We start from the raw sequence: 18,897 nt of genomic DNA, 5'->3' as shown, positions 1-18,897 counted from the left end.
ACTATCTTTATTACTTTCTCTCCCTTTCTAAGTGCATAGGTTCGAGTCTCCTTCGTCCTGAGATTAGTGTTTGTGAATACTTCACTTAAAAAAAAGCCATAACACGGGCGGGATTTGAACCCGCTGTCAGAGTCTCAAAACTCCAGACCGTCGCGTTAGCCACTGGTTGGTTTGTTTGCAATCGTGTCATTACGATTTCGTGAGTTAATACTTCACTTGTTCTGCGAATTCTACACATTGTAAAAGTCTCGTGTCGGTCGATGCATGCAGGAGATGAGATGAAAAGGTGAAAACCACCTGCCTGAAGGCTGGCTGCCTTGGATCAAAACGTCTAACGTTAGCTGGACACCAAGATATTGGATCAGTGTGGTACAGTGGTAGAGCACTGTGTTCCGTGTTCCAAGGTGCGTAGGTTCGAATAAATATATATATATACGTGTATATATATATATATATATATATATATATTTTTTTTTTTTTTTTTATTATCACACCGGCCGATTCCCACCAAGGCAGGGTGGCCCGAAAAAGAAAAACTTTCACCATCATTCACTCCATCACTGTCTTGCCAGAAGGGTGCTTTACACTACAGTTTTTAAACTGCAACATTAACACCCCTCCTTCAGAGTGCAGGCACTGTACTTCCCATCTCCAGGACTCAAGTCCGGCCTGCCGGTTTCCCTGAATCCCTTCATAAATGTTACTTTGCTCACACTCCAACAGCACGTCAAGTATTAAAAACCATTTGTCTCCATTCACTCCTATCAAACACGCTCACGCATGCCTGCTGGAAGTCCAAGCCCCTCGCACACAAAACCTCCTTTACCCCCTCCCTCCAACCCTTCCTAGGCCGACCCCTACCCCGCCTTCCTTCCACTACAGACTGATACACTCTTGAAGTCATTCTGTTTCGCTCCATTCTCTCTACATGTCCGAACCACCTCAACAACCCTTCCTCAGCCCTCTGGACAACAGTTTTGGTAATCCCGCACCTCCTCCTAACTTCCAAACTACGAATTCTCTGCATTATATTCACACCACACATTGCCCTCAGACATGACATCTCCACTGCCTCCAGCCTTCTCCTCGCTGCAACATTCATCACCCACGCTTCACACCCATATAAGAGCGTTGGTAAAACTATACTCTCATACATTCCCCTCTTTGCCTCCAAGGACAAAGTTCTTTGTCTCCACAGACTCCTAAGTGCACCACTCACTCTTTTTCCCTCATCAATTCTATGATTCACCTCATCTTTCATAGACCCATCCGCTGACACGTCCACTCCCAAATATCTGAATACGTTCACCTCCTCCATACTCTCTCCCTCCAATCTGATATTCAATCTTTCATCACCTAATCTTTTTGTTATCCTCATAACCTTACTCTTTCCTGTATTCACCTTTAATTTTCTTCTTTTGCACACCCTACCAAATTCATCCACCAATCTCTGCAACTTCTCTTCAGAATCTCCCAAGAGCACAGTGTCATCAGCAAAGAGCAGCTGTGACAACTCCCACTTTGTGTGTGATTCTTTATCTTTTAACTCCACGCCTCTTGCCAAGACCCTCGCATTTACTTCTCTTACAACCCCATCTATAAATATATTAAACAACCACGGTGACATCACACATCCTTGTCTAAGGCCTACTTTTACTGGGAAAAAATTTCCCTCTTTCCTACATACTCTAACTTGAGCCTCACTATCCTCGTAAAAACTCTTCACTGCTTTCAGTAACCTACCTCCTACACCATACACTTGCAACATCTGCCACATTGCCCCCCTATCCACCCTGTCATACGCCTTTTCCAAATCCATAAATGCCACAAAGACCTCTTTAGCCTTATCTAAATACTGTTCACTTATATGTTTCACTGTAAACACCTGGTCCACACACCCCCTACCTTTCCTAAAGCCTCCTTGTTCATCTGCTATCCTATTCTCCGTCTTACTCTTAATTCTTTCAATTATAACTCTACCATACACTTTACCAGGTACACTCAACAGACTTATCCCCCTATAATTTTTGCACTCTCTTTTATCCCCCTTGCCTTTATACAAAGGAACTATGCATGCTCTCTGCCAATCCCTAGGTACCTTACCCTCTTCCATACATTTATTAAATAATTGCACCAACCACTCCAAAACTATATCCCCACCTGCTTTTAACATTTCTATCTTTATCCCATCAATCCCGGCTGCCTTACCCCCTTTCATTTTACCTACTGCCTCACGAACTTCCCCCACACTCACAACTGGCTCTTCCTCACTCCTACAAGATGTTATTCCTCCTTGCCCTATACACGAAATCACAGCTTCCCTATCTTCATCAACATTTAACAATTCCTCAAAATATTCCTTCCATCTTCCCAATACCTCTAACTCTCCATTTAATAACTCTCCTCTCCTATTTTTAACAGACAAATCCATTTGTTCTCTAGGCTTTCTTAACTTGTTAATCTCACTCCAAAACTTTTTCTTATTTTCAACAAAATTTGTTGATAACATCTCACCCACTCTCTCATTTGCTCTCTTTTTACATTGCTTCACCACTCTCTTAACTTCTCTCTTTTTCTCCATATACTCTTCCCTCCTTGCATCACTTCTACTTTGTAAAAACTTCTCATATGCTAACTTTTTCTCCCTTACTACTCTCTTTACATCATCATTCCACCAATCGCTCCTCTTCCCTCCTGCACCCACTTTCCTGTAACCACAAACTTCTGCTGAACACTCTAACACTACATTTTTAAACCTACCCCATACCTCTTCGACCCCATTGCCTATGCTCTCATTAGCCCATCTATCCTCCAATAGCTGTTTATATCTTACCCTAACTGCCTCCTCTTTTAGTTTATAAACCTTTACCTCTCTCTTCCCTGATGCTTCTATTCTCCTTGTATCCCATCTACCTTTTACTCTCAGTGTAGCTACAACTAGAAAGTGATCTGATATATCTGTGGCCCCTCTATAAACATGTACATATATATATATATATATATGTACATATATATATATATATATGTACATATATATATATATATATATATAATCATCAAGCAGTGCCAAGCAACAGAAAATACGTAAATTTTACTAAAAAAAAAAAAAAAAAAGGATACACACGTGACCTCAATCACCCACAGAAACCATAATATGGATGAAAATCATATTTTTTTCTGAGAATGTTAGAAACATCGGCAGTTTCCAACTAGGCTGATTCAAAGAAAACGAATTCACCATCACTCAGTCAACAGCTGTCTTTCCAGATGATAAATTTGCTGATGTTGACTTGAGTTTCTCGTTCAAAATCAGATCCCGTATTTTCAAATTTTGTTTATTTTTCCCGTAATTTTAAAAAGAAAATGGATACGTGTCTCATTGGTTAAATATATCTCGATTTCTAGAAAATCTTAAATAGAATATCTAATGTAAGAGATAGGCTCTAGCTCTAGGTCGATGATTGGCTCACTGATAAGAAAGATGTAGTAAACGGGACAAGAAGTAAATAAAACTATGGGTGGAACAGTTTGACTTGACAATAGATCAGGACGAACCAAAATGTCGTCTTATAGTTCCTCTCCGAGGTATGAGTGTTTGGAGAAACATTTTCAGATTGCTAAACGTAACAAGAATCTCAGATTCTGGTAGTCTTAATTCTTCTCGTCTTATCGATAATCTTGAAACAGTCTCTCCCGTAGAATTTCAAAATAGTGAGAGAGAGAGACCTGGACAGGCTGGAGCAGTGAAGGAATATTTGCAATGTTGAAAAATGCAAAGTAATGCCTTTTGGTCATATCACTGTCGTCCTGGAATGTGAAATGCTTGCAAAGCCACTAGCTTCTCAAGGGCCATTTTTGCCTTCGTTCCTGCTCGTTCGTCCGGATTTCGGATCTAGTTTGGCACCGTGACTGATGTCTTCTTGCTGTCTGTGTTTTTCACAATGTAATTCCCCCATTTTTGTACGTATTTATAGCTACAGGAGCCATGCTAGTGGTGTCCAGTTTTCAGTATCTGTGATATGCCTTTGATAAATTCTGAGTTAATGAGCCTTGGGCCAGGCTCATTAAGTTATATATATATATATATATATATATATATATATATATATATATATATATATATATATATATATATATATATATATATATATATATATGTCGTGCCGAATAGGCAGAACTTGCGATCTTGGCTTAAATAGCAACGTTCATCTTGCCATATAGGACAAGCGAAAATTTGTGTATGCAATAATTTCGCCAAAATCATTCTGAACCTAACGAAAAAAATGTATTTCACTATGTTTGTTTAGTATTAAATTATCGTAAATAAATCTAAAATATATTTAGTTGGGTTAGGCTAAAATAAATTGGTCTTGTTATAATAAGGTTAGTTAAGTTTTCTAAGATTCTTTTGGTGCAAAATTGAAAATTTTTACATTAACATTAATGAAAAAAATATATCTTTAAACATATAAGAGAAAATTTCAGAAAGGACTTAATTTTAAATGAGTTCTTGCTAATTGACCAGTTTTACATATTCGGCACGACATATATATATATATATATATATATATATATATATATATATATATATATATATATATATATATATATATATATATATATATATATATATATATAATTAACACACTGGCCGATTCCCACCAAGGCAGGGTGGCCCGAAAAAGAAAAACTTTCACCATCATTCACTCCACTGTCTTGCCAGAAGGGTGCTTTGCACTACAGTTTTTAAACTGCAACATTAACACCCCTCCTTCAGAGTGCAGGCACTGTACTTCCCATCTCCAGGACTCAAGTCCGGCCTGCCGGTTTCCCTGAATCCCTGCATAAATGTTACTTTGCTCACACTCCAACAGCACGTCAAGTATTAAAAACCATTTGTCTCCATTCACTCCTATCAAACACGCTTACGCATGCCTGCTGGAAGTCCAAGCTCCTCGCACACAAAACCTCCTTTACCCCCTCCCTCCAACCTTTCCTAGGCCGACCCCTACTTCGCCTTCCTTCCACTACAGACTGATACACTCTCTACATGTCCGAACCACCTCAACAACCCTTCCTCACCCCTCTGGACAACAGTTTTGGCAATCCCGCACCTCCTAACTTCCAAACTACGAATTCTCTGCATTGTATTCACACCACACATTGCCCTCAGACATGACATCACCACTGCCTCCAGCCTTCTCCTCGCTGCAACATTCATCACCCATGCTTCACACCCATACAAGAACGTTGGTAAAACTATACTCTCATACATTCCTCTCTTTGCCTCCAAGGACAAAGTTCTTTGTCTCCACAGACTCCAAAGTGCACCGCTCACCCTTTTCCCCTCATCAGTTCTATGATTCACCTCATCTTTCATAGACCCATCCGCTGACACGTCCACTCCCAAATATCTGAATACATTCACCTCCTCCATACTCTCTCCCTCCAATCTGATATCCAATCTTTCATCACCTAATCTTTTTGTTATCCTCATAACCTTACTCTTTCCTGTATTCACTTTCAATTTTCTTCTTTTACATACCTTACCAAATTCATCCACCAACCTCTGCAACTTCTCTTCAGAATCTCCCAAGAGCACAGTGTCATCAGCAAAGAGCAACTGTGACATCTCCCACTTTATGTGTGATTCTTTATCTTTTAACTCCACGCCTCTGGTCAAGACCCTCGCATTTACTTCTCTTACAACCCCATCTATAAATATATTAAACAACCACGGTGACATCACACATCCTTGTCTAAGGCCTACTTTTACTGGGAAATAATCTCCCTCTTTCCTACATACTCTAACTTGAGCCTCACTATCCTCGTAAAAACTCTTCACTGCTTTCAGTAATCTACCTCCTATATCATACATCTGTAATATCTGCTACATTGTCCCGCTATCCACCCTGTCATACGCCTTTTTCAAATCCATAAATGCCACAAAAACCTCTTTAGCCTTATCTAAATACTGTTCACTTATATGTTTCACTGTAAACACCTGGTCCACACACCCCCTACCTTTCCTAAAGCCTCCTTGTTCATCTGCTATCCTATTCTCCGTCTTGCTCTTAATTCTTTCAATAATAACTCTACCATACACTTTACCAGGTATACTCAACAGACTTATCCCCCTATAATTTTTGCACTCTCTTTTGTCCCCTTTGCCTTTATACAAAGGAATTATGCATGCTCTCTGCCAATCCCTAGGTACCTTACCCTCTTCTATACATTCATTAAATAATAGCACCAACCACTCCAAAACTATATCCCCACCTGCTTTTAACATTTCTATCTTTATCCCATCAATCCCAGCTGCCTTACCCCCTTTCATTTTACCTACTGCCTCACGAACTTCCCCCACACTCACAACTGGCTCTTCCTCACTCCTACAAGATGTTATTCCTCCTTGCCCTATACACGAAATCACAGCTTCCCTATCTTCATCAACATTTAACAATTCCTCAAAATATTCCCTCCATCTTCCCAATACCTCTAACTCTCCATTTAATAACTCTCCTCTCCTATTTTTAACTGACAAATCCATTTGTTCTCTAGGCTTCCTTAACTTGTTAATCTCACTCCAAAACTTTTTCTTATTTTCAACAAAATTTGTTGATAACTCACCCACTCTCTCATTTGCTCTCTTTTTACATTGCTTCACCACTCTCTTAACCTCTCTCTTTTTCTCCATATACTCTTCCCTCCTTGCATCACTTCTACTTTGTAGAAACTTCTCATATGCTGACTTTTTCTCCCTTACTACTCTCTTTACATCATCATTCAACCAATCGCTCCTCTTCCCTCCCGCACCCACTTTCCTGTAACCACAAACTTCTGCTGAACACTCTAACACTACATTTTTAAACCTTCCCCATACCTCTTCGACCCCATTGCCTATGCTCTCATTAGCCCATCTATCCTCCAATAGTTGTTTATATCTTACCCTAACTGCCTCCTCTTTCAGTTTATAAACCTTCACCTCTTTCTTACCTGATGCTTCTTGTATCCCATCCACCTTTTACTCTCAATGTAGCTACAACTAAAAAGTGATCTGATATATCTGTGGCCCCTCTATAAACATGTACATCCTGAAGTGTACTCAACAGTCTTTTATCCACCAATACATGATCCAACAAACTACTGTCATTTCGCCCTACATCATATCTTGTATACTTACTTATCCTCTTTTTCTTAAAATATGTATTACCTATAACTAAACCCCTTTCTATACAAAGTTCAATCAAAGGGCTCCCATTATCATTTACACCTGGCACCCCAAACTTACCTACCACACTCTCTCTAAAAGTTTCTCCTATTTTAGCATTCAGATCCCCTACCACAATTACTCTCTCACTTGGTTCAAAAGTTCCTATACATTCACTTAACATCTCCCAAAATCTCTCTCTCTCTCCTCTACATTCCTCTCTTCTCCAGGTGCATACACACTTATTATGACCCACTTTTCGCATCCAACCTTTACTTTAATCCACATAATTCTTGAATTTACACATTCATACTCTCTTTTTTCCTTCCATAACTGATCCTTCAGCATTATTGCTTCCCCTTCCTTAGCTCTAACTCTCTCAGATACTCCAGATTTAATCCCATTTATTTCCCCCCACCGAAACTCCCCTATCCCCTTCAGCTTTGTTTCGCTTAGGGCCAGGACATCCAACTTCTTTTCATTCATAACATCAGCAATCATCTGTTTCTTGTCATCCGCACTACATCCACGCACATTCAAGCATCCCAGTTTTATAAAGTTTTTCTTCTTCTCTTTTTTAGTAAATGTCTACAGGAGAAGGGGTTACTAGCCCATTGCTCCCGGCATTTTAGTCGCCTCATACGACACGCATGGCTTACGGAGGAAAGATTCTTTTCCACTTCCCCATGGACAATAGAAGAAATAAAGAAGAACAAGAGCTATTTAGAAAAAGGAGAAAAAAAAACTAGATGTATGTATATATATATATGCATATGCGTGTCTGTGAAGTGTGACCAAAGTGTAAGTAGGAGTAGCAAGATATCCCTGTTATCTAGCGTGTTTATGAGACAGAAAAAGAAACCAGCAATCCTACCATCATGTAAAATAGTTACAGGTTTCTGTTTCACAGTCATCTGGCAGGACGGTCGTACTTCCCTGGGTGGTGCTTCTAAATCTAAACTTATCTAATGTGAATCCATTATCGTGGGTTCTCTCATGTAGATATATCCTCAAGACCTTATTTATATCCCCTTTGTTAATACCCATCTTCCACTTATACACTTCGATCATGTCTTCCCTCATTCTTAGTGAATGCATAACATTAGAAATCTTCATATGGAAGATTTCTAATGTTATGTATTAATTTTATCATTCTTCGCTGAACGTTTTCTAACGAATTAATATCCATTTTGTAATATAGAGACCAGAACTGAGCTGCGTAATCTAGGTGAGGCCTTACTAATAATGTATAAAGCTGCAGTATGACCTCTGGACTTCTGTTGCTTACACTTCTTGATATAAATCCCAGTAATCCATTTGCCTTATTACGTACGCTTAGGCATTGCTGTCTTGGTTTAAGGTTGCTGCTTACCATAACCCCCAAGTCCTTTTCGCAATCTGTATGGCTAAGTTCAACATAATTATGCTGGTAGGTGCTAGGGTTATGAACATTCCTGACCTTTAGAAGTTTGCATTTATCAACATTGAACTGCATTTGCCATTTTTCTGACCACAAATTGAGTTTGTCTAAATCCTCCTGAAGTTCCGTGACATTACGTCTGAATCGATTATTTTACCTATCTTCGTGTCAGTAGGGAATTTGCTCGTAGCACTAATAATTTCCTCGTCAAGGTCATTGATATACATTACAAACAAAAATAGGCCTGAAACTGATCCCTGTGGAACGCTACTTGTTGTGGTTGTAGGGGTGAAATTTATAGCTCCTGGCCTCACCCGTGTGTGTGTGTGTGTGTGTGTGTGTGTGTGTGTGTGTGTGTGTGTGTGTGTGTGTGTATATATACTCACCTAATTGTGGTTTCAGGGGTCGAGTCATAGCTCCTGGCCCTGCCTTTTCACTCGTTGCTACTGTGTCCTCTTCCTGCTTCGTGAGCTTTATCAAACCTCTTCTTAAAACTATGTATGGTTCCTGCCTCCACTGTGTGTGTGTGTGTGTGTGTGTGTACTCACCTAGTTGTACTCACCTAGTTGAGGTTGCGGGGGTTGAGTCCGAGCTCCTGGCCCCGCCTCTTTACTGATCGCTACTAGGTCACTCTCCCTGAACCGTGAGCTTTATCATACCTCTGCTTAAAGCTATGTATGGATCCTGCCTCCACTACATCGCTTCCCAAACTATTCCACTTACTGACTACTCTGTTTCTGAAGAAATACTTCCTAACATCCCTGTGATTCATCTGTGTCTTCAACTTCCAACTGTGTCCCCTTGTTACTGTGTCCCATCTCTGGAACATCCTGTCTTTGTCCACCTTGTCAATTCCTCTCAGTATTTTAAATAACAAAAAGGCACAATACCGTGACTGGAACGATACACAAATAACCCGCACATAAAAGAGAGAAGCTTACGACGACGTTTCGGTCCGACTTGGACCATTGACAAAGTCACACGTAAGTCGTAAGTCGTCGTAAGCGTCTCTCTTTTATGTGCGGGTTATTTGTGTATCTCAGTATTTTGTATATCATTATCATGTCCCCCCCTATCTCTCCTGTCCTCCAGTGTCGTCAGGTTGATTTCCCTTAACCTCTCCTCGTAGGACATACCTCTTAGCTCTGGGACTAGTCTTGTTGCAAACCTTTGCACTTTCTCTAGTTTCTTTACGTGCTTGGCTAGGTGTGGGTTCCAAACTGGTGCCGCATACTCCAATATGGGCCTAACGTACACGGTGTACAGGGTCCTGAATGATTCCTTATTAAGATGTCGGAATGCTGTTCTGAGGTTTGCTAGGCGCCCATATGCTGCAGCAGTTATTTGGTTGATGTGCGCTTCAGGAGATGTGCCTGGTGTTATACTCACCCCAAGATCTTTTTCTTTGAGTGAGGTTTGTAGTCTCTGGCCCCCTAGACTGTACTCCGTCTGCGGTCTTCTTTGCCCTTCCCCAATCTTTATGACTTTGCACTTGGTGGGATTGAACTCCAGGAGCCAATTGCTGGACCAGGTCTGCAGCCTGTCCAGATCCCTTTGTAGTTCTGCCTGGTCTTCGATCGAGTGAATTCTTCTCATCAACTTCACGTCATCTGCAAACAGGGACACCTCAGAGTCTATTCCTTCCGTCATGTCGTTCACAAATACCAGAAACAGCACTGGTCCTAGGACTGACCCCTGTGGGACCCCGCTGGTCACAGGTGCCCACTCTGACACCTCGCCACATACCATGACTCGCTGCTGTCTTCCTGACAAGTATTCCCTAATCCATTGTAGTGCCTTCCCTGTTATCCCTGCTTGGTCCTCCAGTTTTTGCACCAATCTCTTGTGTGGAACTGTGTCAAACGCCTTCTTGCAGTCCAAGAATATGCAATCCACCCACCCCTCTCTTGTCTTACTGCTGTCACCATGTCATAGAACTCCAGTAGGTTTGTGACACAGGATTTCCCGTCCCTGAAACCATGTTGGCTGCTGTTGATGAGATCATTCCTTTCTAGGTGTTCCACCACTCTTCTGATCTTCTCCATGATTTTGCATACTATACATGTCAGTGACACTGGTCTGTAGTTTAATGCTTCATGTCTGTCTCCTTTTTTAAAGATTGGGACTACATTTGCTGTCTTCCATGCCTCAGGCAATTTCCCTGTTTCGATAGATGTATTGGTGTTAGGGGTACACATAGCGCCTCTGCTCCCTCTCTCAGGACCCATGGAGAGATGTTATCTGGCCCCATTGCCTTTGAGGTATCTAGCTCATTCAGAAGCCTCTTCACTTCTTCCTCGGTTGTGTGCACTGTGTCCAGCACATTGTGGTGTGCCCCACCTCTCCGTCTTTCTGGAGCCCCTTCTGTCTCCTCTGTGAACACTTCTTTGAATCTCTTGTTGAGTTCCTCACATACTTCACGGTCATTTCTTGTTGTCTCTCCTCCTTCCTTCCTTAGCCTGATTACCTGGTTCTTGACTGTTTTCCTCCTGATGTGGCTGTACAACAGGTTCGGGTCAGATTTGGCTTTCGTTGCTATGTCATTTTCATATTGTCTTTGGGCCTCCCTTCTTATCTGTGTGTGTGTGTGTGTGTGTGTGTGTGTGTGTGTGTACACCTATTTATATTCGGCTCTTTGTGGTTGCAGGGGTTGAGTCGTACCTCCTGGCCCAGCCTCTTTGCTGGTCATTACTACGTCCACTCTCTCCCTTTTCCAAGAGCTTTATCGTACCTCTTATAGCTATGTATGGAGCCTACCGTGTATGTTACTCTCTGCCTGGGCTCTTCAATATTCACACCGTGTACAAACCTCTCCCCTAGACACACTGAGATATTTGTTCGAAGCGAGAATTTCTACCCGTTTGTTCATCTCTTGTTCCTACTCTCTTGTTCCCTTGTTCACTGCTTCCCTCCCTGCTCCCTTGTTCGCTGCTTCCCTCTCTGCTCCCTTATACCCTAACCCAGTCATCTACACCCTTCCCTTTTCCCATTTCCAACCCAATATTACCTACTATCTTTCCCCAGCATCCCTCCTAATTTCCCAAATACGTAATAGGATATACATGAGGAGCCACATGTCTATGGTGCATCCAACAAGATAATCAGACTCTTGGATGTCACTACCGCCCGGCTCCGGCTAGGTTAGAAGCACCGCCCGGCTCCGGCTGGGTTAGAAGCACCGCCCGGCTCCGGCTGGGTTACAAGTATCTATGGCAGGTTAAATCACCACCACCAGATGTAGACCAAACGAAATATAAACTTTGCCAGATGGACTATTGTCACACCTTGCGTCATTATGTACTGGAGTGCGATCAAATTAATGAATTTAGAGACACCTCACTCAGAAATGTTCAAGAAATGGCTAAGTATTTTATCCACAGTGGTATATTACAGACCATTCTGGAGAAATACCCTGACTTTGCTAACTGTAAATAATGCATTACCATGTGTGTGTGTGTGTGTGTGTGTGTGTGTGTGTGTGTGTGTGTGTGTGTACTCACCTATTTGTGGTTGCAGGGGTCGAGTCACAGCTCCTGGTGTGTGTGTGTGTGTGTGTGTGTACTCACCTATTTGTGGTTGCAGGGGTCGAGTCACAGCTCCTGGTGTGTGTGTGTGTGTGTGTGTGTGTGTGTGTGTGTGTGTTAGTGTGTGTGTGTGTGTGTGTGTGTGTGTGTGTGCATATATTTGTAGGCTCGTGTGCATGTGTCTGTGCGTGCGCCCTCGTGTGTTTGTGTGTGTGTGTGTGTGTGTGTGTGTACTCACCTAGTTGAGATTGCAGGGGTCGAGTCCGAGCTCCTCTCCCCGCCTCTTCACTGATCGCTACTAGGTCACTCCCTGAACCGTGAGCTCTATCATACCTCTGCTTAAATCTATGTAAGGCTCCTGCCTCCACTACATCGCTTCCCAAACTATTCCACTTACTGACTACTCTGTGGCTGAAGAAATACTTCCTAACATCCCTGTGATTCATCTGTGTCTTCAACTTCCAACTGTGTCCCCTTGTTACTGTGTCAAATCTGTGGAACATCCTGTCTTTGTCCACATTGTCAATTCCTCTCAGTATTTTGTATGTCGTTATCATGTCCCTCCTATCTCTCCTGTCCTCCAGTGTCGTCAGGTTGTGTATCCCTTAACCTCTCCTCGTAGGACATACCTCTTAGCTCTGGGACTAGTTTTGTTGCAAACCTTTGCACTTTCTCTAGTTTCTTTACGTGCTTGGCTAGGTGTGGGTTCCAAACTGGTGCCGCATACTCCATAATGGGCCTAACGTACACGGTGTACAGGGCCCTGAACGATTCCTTATTAAGATGTCGGAATGCTGTTCTGAGGTTTGCTAGGCGCCCATATGCTGCAGCCGTTATTTGGTTGATGTGCGCTTCAGGAGATGTTCCTGGTGTTATACTCACCCCAAGATCTTTTTCCTTGAGTGAGGTTTGTAGTCTCTGGCCCCCTAGACTGTACTCCATATGCGGTCTTCTTTGCCCTTCCCCAATCTTCATGACTTTGCACTTGGCGGGATTGAACTCCAGGAGCCAATTGCTGGACCAGGTCTGCAGCCTGTCCAGATCCCTTTGTAGTTCTGCCTGGTCTTCGATCGAGTGAATTCTTCTCATCAACTTCACGTCATCTGCAAACAGGGACACCTCAGAGTCTATTCCTTCCGTCATGTCGTTCACAAATACCAGAAACAGCACTGGTCCTAGGACTGACCCCTGTGGGACCCCGCTGGTCACAGGTGCCCACTCTTGACACCTCGCCACTTACCATGACTCACTCCTGTCTTCCTGACAAGTATTCCCTGATCCATTGTAGTGCCTTCCCTGTTATCCCTGCTTTGTCCTCCAGTTTTTGCACTAATATTCTTGTGTGGAACTGTGTGTGTGTGTGTGTGTGTACTCACCTAGTTGTACTCACCTAGTTGAGGTTGCAGGGGTCGAGTCCGAGCTCCTGGCCCCGTCTCTTCACTGATCGCTACTAGGTCACTCTCCCTGAACCGTGAGCTTTATCATACCTCTGCTTAAAGCTATGTATGGATCATTCCTCCACTACATCGCTTCCCAAACTATTCCACTTACTGACTACTCTGTGGCTGAAGAAATACTTCCTAACATCCCTGTGATTCATCTGTGTCTTCAACTTCCAACTGTGTCCCCTTGTTACTGTGTCCAATCTCTGGAACATCCTGTCATTGTCCACCTTGTCAATTCCTCTCAGTATTTTGTATGTCGTTATCATGTCCCCCTATCTCTCCTGTCCTCCAGTGTCGTCAGGTTGATTTCCCTTAACCTCTCCTCGTAGGACATACCTTTTAGCTCTGGGACTAGTCTTGTTGCAAACCTTTGCACTTTCTCTAGTTTCTTTACGTGCTTGGCTAGGTGTGGGTTCCAAACTGGTGCCGCATACTCCAATATGGGCCTAACGTACACGGTGTACCGGGTCCTGAACGATTCCTTATTAAGATGTCGGAATGCTGTTCTGAGGTTTGCTAGGCGCCCATATGCTGCAGCAGTTATTCGGTTGATGTGCGCTTCAGGAGATGTGCCTGGTGTTATACTCACCCCAAGATCTTTTTCCTTGAGTAAGGTTTGTAGTCTCTGGCCCCCCTAGACTGTACTCCGTCTGCGATCTTCTTTGCCCTTTCCCAATCTTTATGACTTTGCACTTGGTGGGATTGAACTCCAGGAGCCAATTACTGGACCAGGTCTGCAGCCTGTCCAGATCCCTTTGTAGTTCTGCCTGGTCTTCGATCGAATGAATTCTTCTCATTAACTTCGTCATCTGCAAACAGGGACACTTCGGATTCTCTTCCTTCCGTCATGTCGTTCACAAATACCAGAAACAGCCCTGGTCCTAGGACTGACCCCTGTGGGACCCCGCTGGTCACAGGTGCCCACTCTGACACCTCGCCACGTACCATGACTCGCTGCTGTCTTCCTGACAAGTATTCCCTGATCCATTGTGGTGCCTTCCCTGTTATCCCTGCTTGGTCCTCCAGTTTTTGCACTAATCTTTTGTGTGGAACTGTGTCAAACGCCTTCTTGCAGTCCAAGAAAATGCAATCCACCCACCCCTCTCTCTCTTGTCTTAATGCTGTCACCATGTCAGAACTCCAGTAGGTTTGTGACACAAAATTTCCCGTCCCTGAAACCATGTTGGCTGCTGTTGATGAGATCATTCCTTTCTAGGTGTTCCACTACTCTTCTGATAATCTTCTCCATGACTTTACATACTATACATGTCAGTGACACTGGTCTGTAGTTTAGTGCTTCATGTCTGTCTCCTTTTTTAAAGATTGGGACTACATTTGCTGTCTTCCATGCCTCAGGCAATCTCCCTGTTTCGATAGATGTATTGAATATTGTTGTTAGGGGTACACATAGCTCCTCTGCTCCCTCTCTCACGACCCATAGAGAGATGTTATCTGGCCCCATTGCCTTTGAGGTATTTATCTCACTCAGAAGCCTCTTCACTTCTTCCTTGGTTGTGTGTACTGTGTCCAGCACTTGGTGGTGTGCCCCACCTCTCTGTCTTTCTGGAGCCCCTTCTGTCTCCTCTGTGAACACTTCTTTAAATCTCTTGTTGAGTTCCTCACTTACTTCTTGGTCATTTCTTGTTGTCTCTCCTCCTTCCTTCCTTAGCCTGATTACCTGGTCCTTGACTGTTGTTTTCCTCCTGATGTGGCTGTATAACAGTTTTGGGTCAGATTTGGCTTTCGCTGCTATGTCGTTTTCATATTGTCGTTGGGCCTCCCTTCTTATCTGTGCATATTCATTTCTGGCTCTACGACTGCTCTCCTTATTCTCCTGGGTCCTTTGCCTTCTATATTTCTTCCATTCCCTAGGACACTTGGTTTTTGCCTCCCTGCACCTTTGGGTGAACCATGGGCTCATCCTGGCTTTTTCATTAGTCCTGTTACCCTTGGGTATAAACCTCTCCTCAGCCTCCTTGCACATTGTTGCTACATATTAAATCATCATATGTATTCCTGTTAACCCTTTGGGGCCTAGTTCCTAGGCCTTTTGTGTATCCACATGCTCTCGCGCTACCGTCCACAGGATGGATATGGGGTGCACAATAAACTAGCCACTTCGGTGGCAAAATCTAAAAAATCTAAGTGCCACTCCTCCCCCCCCCCTGTTACCGCTGTCTTTCCTCAGGATCTGGTATCCCGTTGGAAATATGGCATCTGTTATCATACCTGTTAGCTTGGTTTCTGTGAGAGCTATGATGTCCGGTGATGCCTCTTTGACTCTTTCGTGCCACTCCTCTTTCGTGCCATTCCATCAGCGTTTGTGTACCATACCTTCAGTTTCTTTTCCAACACTGTGGTTTGGGGGGCCTGTGAGGGTGGGAGACCTGGTAGCATACTGTGGGATTCTATAGTTGGGTGTTGGGTGGAAGCTGTGAGTGTGGATTGTAGTTTGTGTTGGGATGGTGTTCTGAGGATAGTTCTGTGTGTGCTTGCACTTGCTGCTCTGTTCTGCACTGATTGACCTCTGCTGGTTCCAACCTTGTCTCCTTTCGTAGCTCCTTTCGCTTTTTTGTCTTTTCCCTCAGCTGCTGTCGTTCTGTTTGTGTTCTGTCTCTGTCTAAGAACACCCTCATGTACTTTTCCTAGTATTTCAACCGCGGTTTCTCTTGGAGGATCCTGTTCCGTACTGTTTCTGTCCTGAGAATCAGCTTGATCGGTCGTTTTCTCCCCTTGAAGTACCCCCCTATTCTCTGAAAATTTACAATTTCGTCCATGTCTTCTTCACCTATTTCCTTGATGATGTTCTCAATCTTTCTTTCTGCCTGCCGTCTTTCAGTGTGTGTGTGTGTGTGTGTGCGCGCGCGCGCGCTCGTGTGAGTGTATGACCCACTTAATATTTGTATTTATAACTCATCACAATTGTGACCAGGTGTGGACGTATCAGTGGCTCATTACTTTGTAATTTTTTCATGACTGTAACCATGTATAGGAGTGAGGCTGATTCATTGCATTTGTAACTTGTCATGATTATGACCAGATCTACCTGGAGTTCATTACCTTTGTAACTAGTTCAGCTATCATAACTTTGGGGTCCAGTCCCTGGACCCATTATGTACCTCTGTAATCTTTTGAATACCGCCCACGGGATGAGTATGGGGTGCATAATAAAGATATTAAACTAAATAATTAACATGTGGATGGGGGATAAGGAAGAGCTTTGATCCAAGGGAAGGGTGGAATTCATCCCTTGGTTCAAGATCATCTGCTCACTAGCATCAAGGACCCCTTCCCCCTTGCTTGGAGTGTTCTAAGTGATAGTAACTCCAGTCCTGCTGGAACAACTCGTTTGAAAGTGGCGATGTCAATGCTAAATATAGGAAACCCATTCTGTGTGATGGAATATGACAGGGAACCATCCTGTGTGGTGGAATATGACAGGGAACCATCCTGTGTGATGGAATATGACAGGGAACCATCCTGTGTGGTGGAATATGACAGGGAACCATCCTGTGTGATGGAATATGACAGGGAACCATCCTGTGTGGTGGAATATGACAGGGAACCATCCTGTGTGGTGGAATATGACAGGGAACCATCCTGTGTGATGCGATATGACAGGGAACCATCCTGTGTGGTGGAATATGACAGGGAACCATCCTGTGTGATGGAATATGACAGGGAACCATCCTGTGTGATGGAATATGACAGGGAACCATCCTGTGTGATGCGATATGACAGGGAACCATCCTGTGTGATGGAATATGACAGGGAACCATCCTGTGTGATGGAATATGACAGGGAACCATCCTGTGTGATGGAATATGACAGGGAACCATCCTGTGTGATGGAATATGACAGGGAACCATCCTGTGTGATGCGATATGACAGGGAACCATCCTGTGTGATGGAATATGACAGGGAACCATCCTGTATGATAGAATATGACAAGGAACCCATCCTGTGTGATGGAATATGACAAGGAACCCATCCTGTATGATGGAACATGACGGGGAACCCATCCTGTATGATAGAATATGACAGAAGAACCATCCTGTATGATGGAATATGACAAGGAACCATCCTGTATGATGGAATATGACAGGGAACCCATCCTGTATGATGGAATATGACAGGGAACCCATCCTGTATGATAGAATATGACAGAGGAACCATCCTGTATGATGGAATATGACAAGGAACCATCCTATATGATGGAATATGACAGGGAACCCATCCTGTATGATGGAATATGACAGAAAACCATACTGCAAGATGGGATAAGACAGGGAACCCATCCTGTGTGAGGGAATATGTCAAGGTAATCATCCTGTGTCATGTTTTGCTCCCATCATACAGATTAAATCATACGTTTTGAGTGTACCTAATTTTCTTAATTTTAGAAAGCATTTGTATTGACAACGTTTCACAAATAACCCGCACATAGAAGAAAGGAGCTTACGACGACGTTTCGGTCCGACTTGGACTTTGTAAATGGTCTAAGTCGGACCGAAACGTCGTCGTAAGCTCCTCACTTCTATGTGCGGGTTATTTTTGTATTGTTCCAGTCACGGTATTGTGCCTTTTTTTGTTATTTATTGACAACGTTTCGCTCTCAGAGCTCCTCAATGTCTGTTATGAGCGAAATGTTGCCTACATAAGACCTTTTTCCACATACTTGACTGTCCAGTTACCAATTGACGATACACCCTTTCAAAATACCTCAGATTCTCTGGAAACAAAACGTGCTCCCAATTTTCGATATGCAGGATGGGCGAAAAGTAGGCTTGCAATTGTTTCTCTATTTCACGTTTTCGATTTAATTTATCCAAACCATTATTCCAAGCCAGTATTCCACATGCCTTATTTACGTTTTGGAACTGTAATTAAGCCTAGGGGCAGGAGTTAAGTGCATACCTACTAAGTGTAAGCCTACTTTTGGCCCAGCCTGTATTAACAACTCTTTCTCAACTCATTCTCTCCCCTCGTTTTACTCTTCACGTCCCAACTCCTCTTTCCTCTCCTATCTTCCTTGCCTCCCAACCTTTCTCCCTCCTCCCAGAATCTCCGAGTTTACCCCGGCACCAAATTGGTGGCGGATTTTTGGATCATAAAGCCGAGATAGTGGGAATGTGAGGCCAGTTTGTGTACCCGCTTACATTCACTGCTTTTTATAAGTTTTTGTTGACTTGTGTCTACTTCTGGTGTTTGGATGTGATTTATACTCTGATATCTGGGTTCCCGTTGAGATATATACATTTATATAAACCTTGTTTGATCCAAGGCACGACATACATA

This window comes from Cherax quadricarinatus, chromosome 87 (assembly GCF_038502225.1).
Source record: "Cherax quadricarinatus isolate ZL_2023a chromosome 87, ASM3850222v1, whole genome shotgun sequence".
Lineage (NCBI taxonomy): Eukaryota > Metazoa > Arthropoda > Malacostraca > Decapoda > Parastacidae > Cherax > Cherax quadricarinatus.
The sequence above is the reverse complement of the archived record's forward strand: the minus strand, read 5'-3'. Positions refer to the sequence as shown.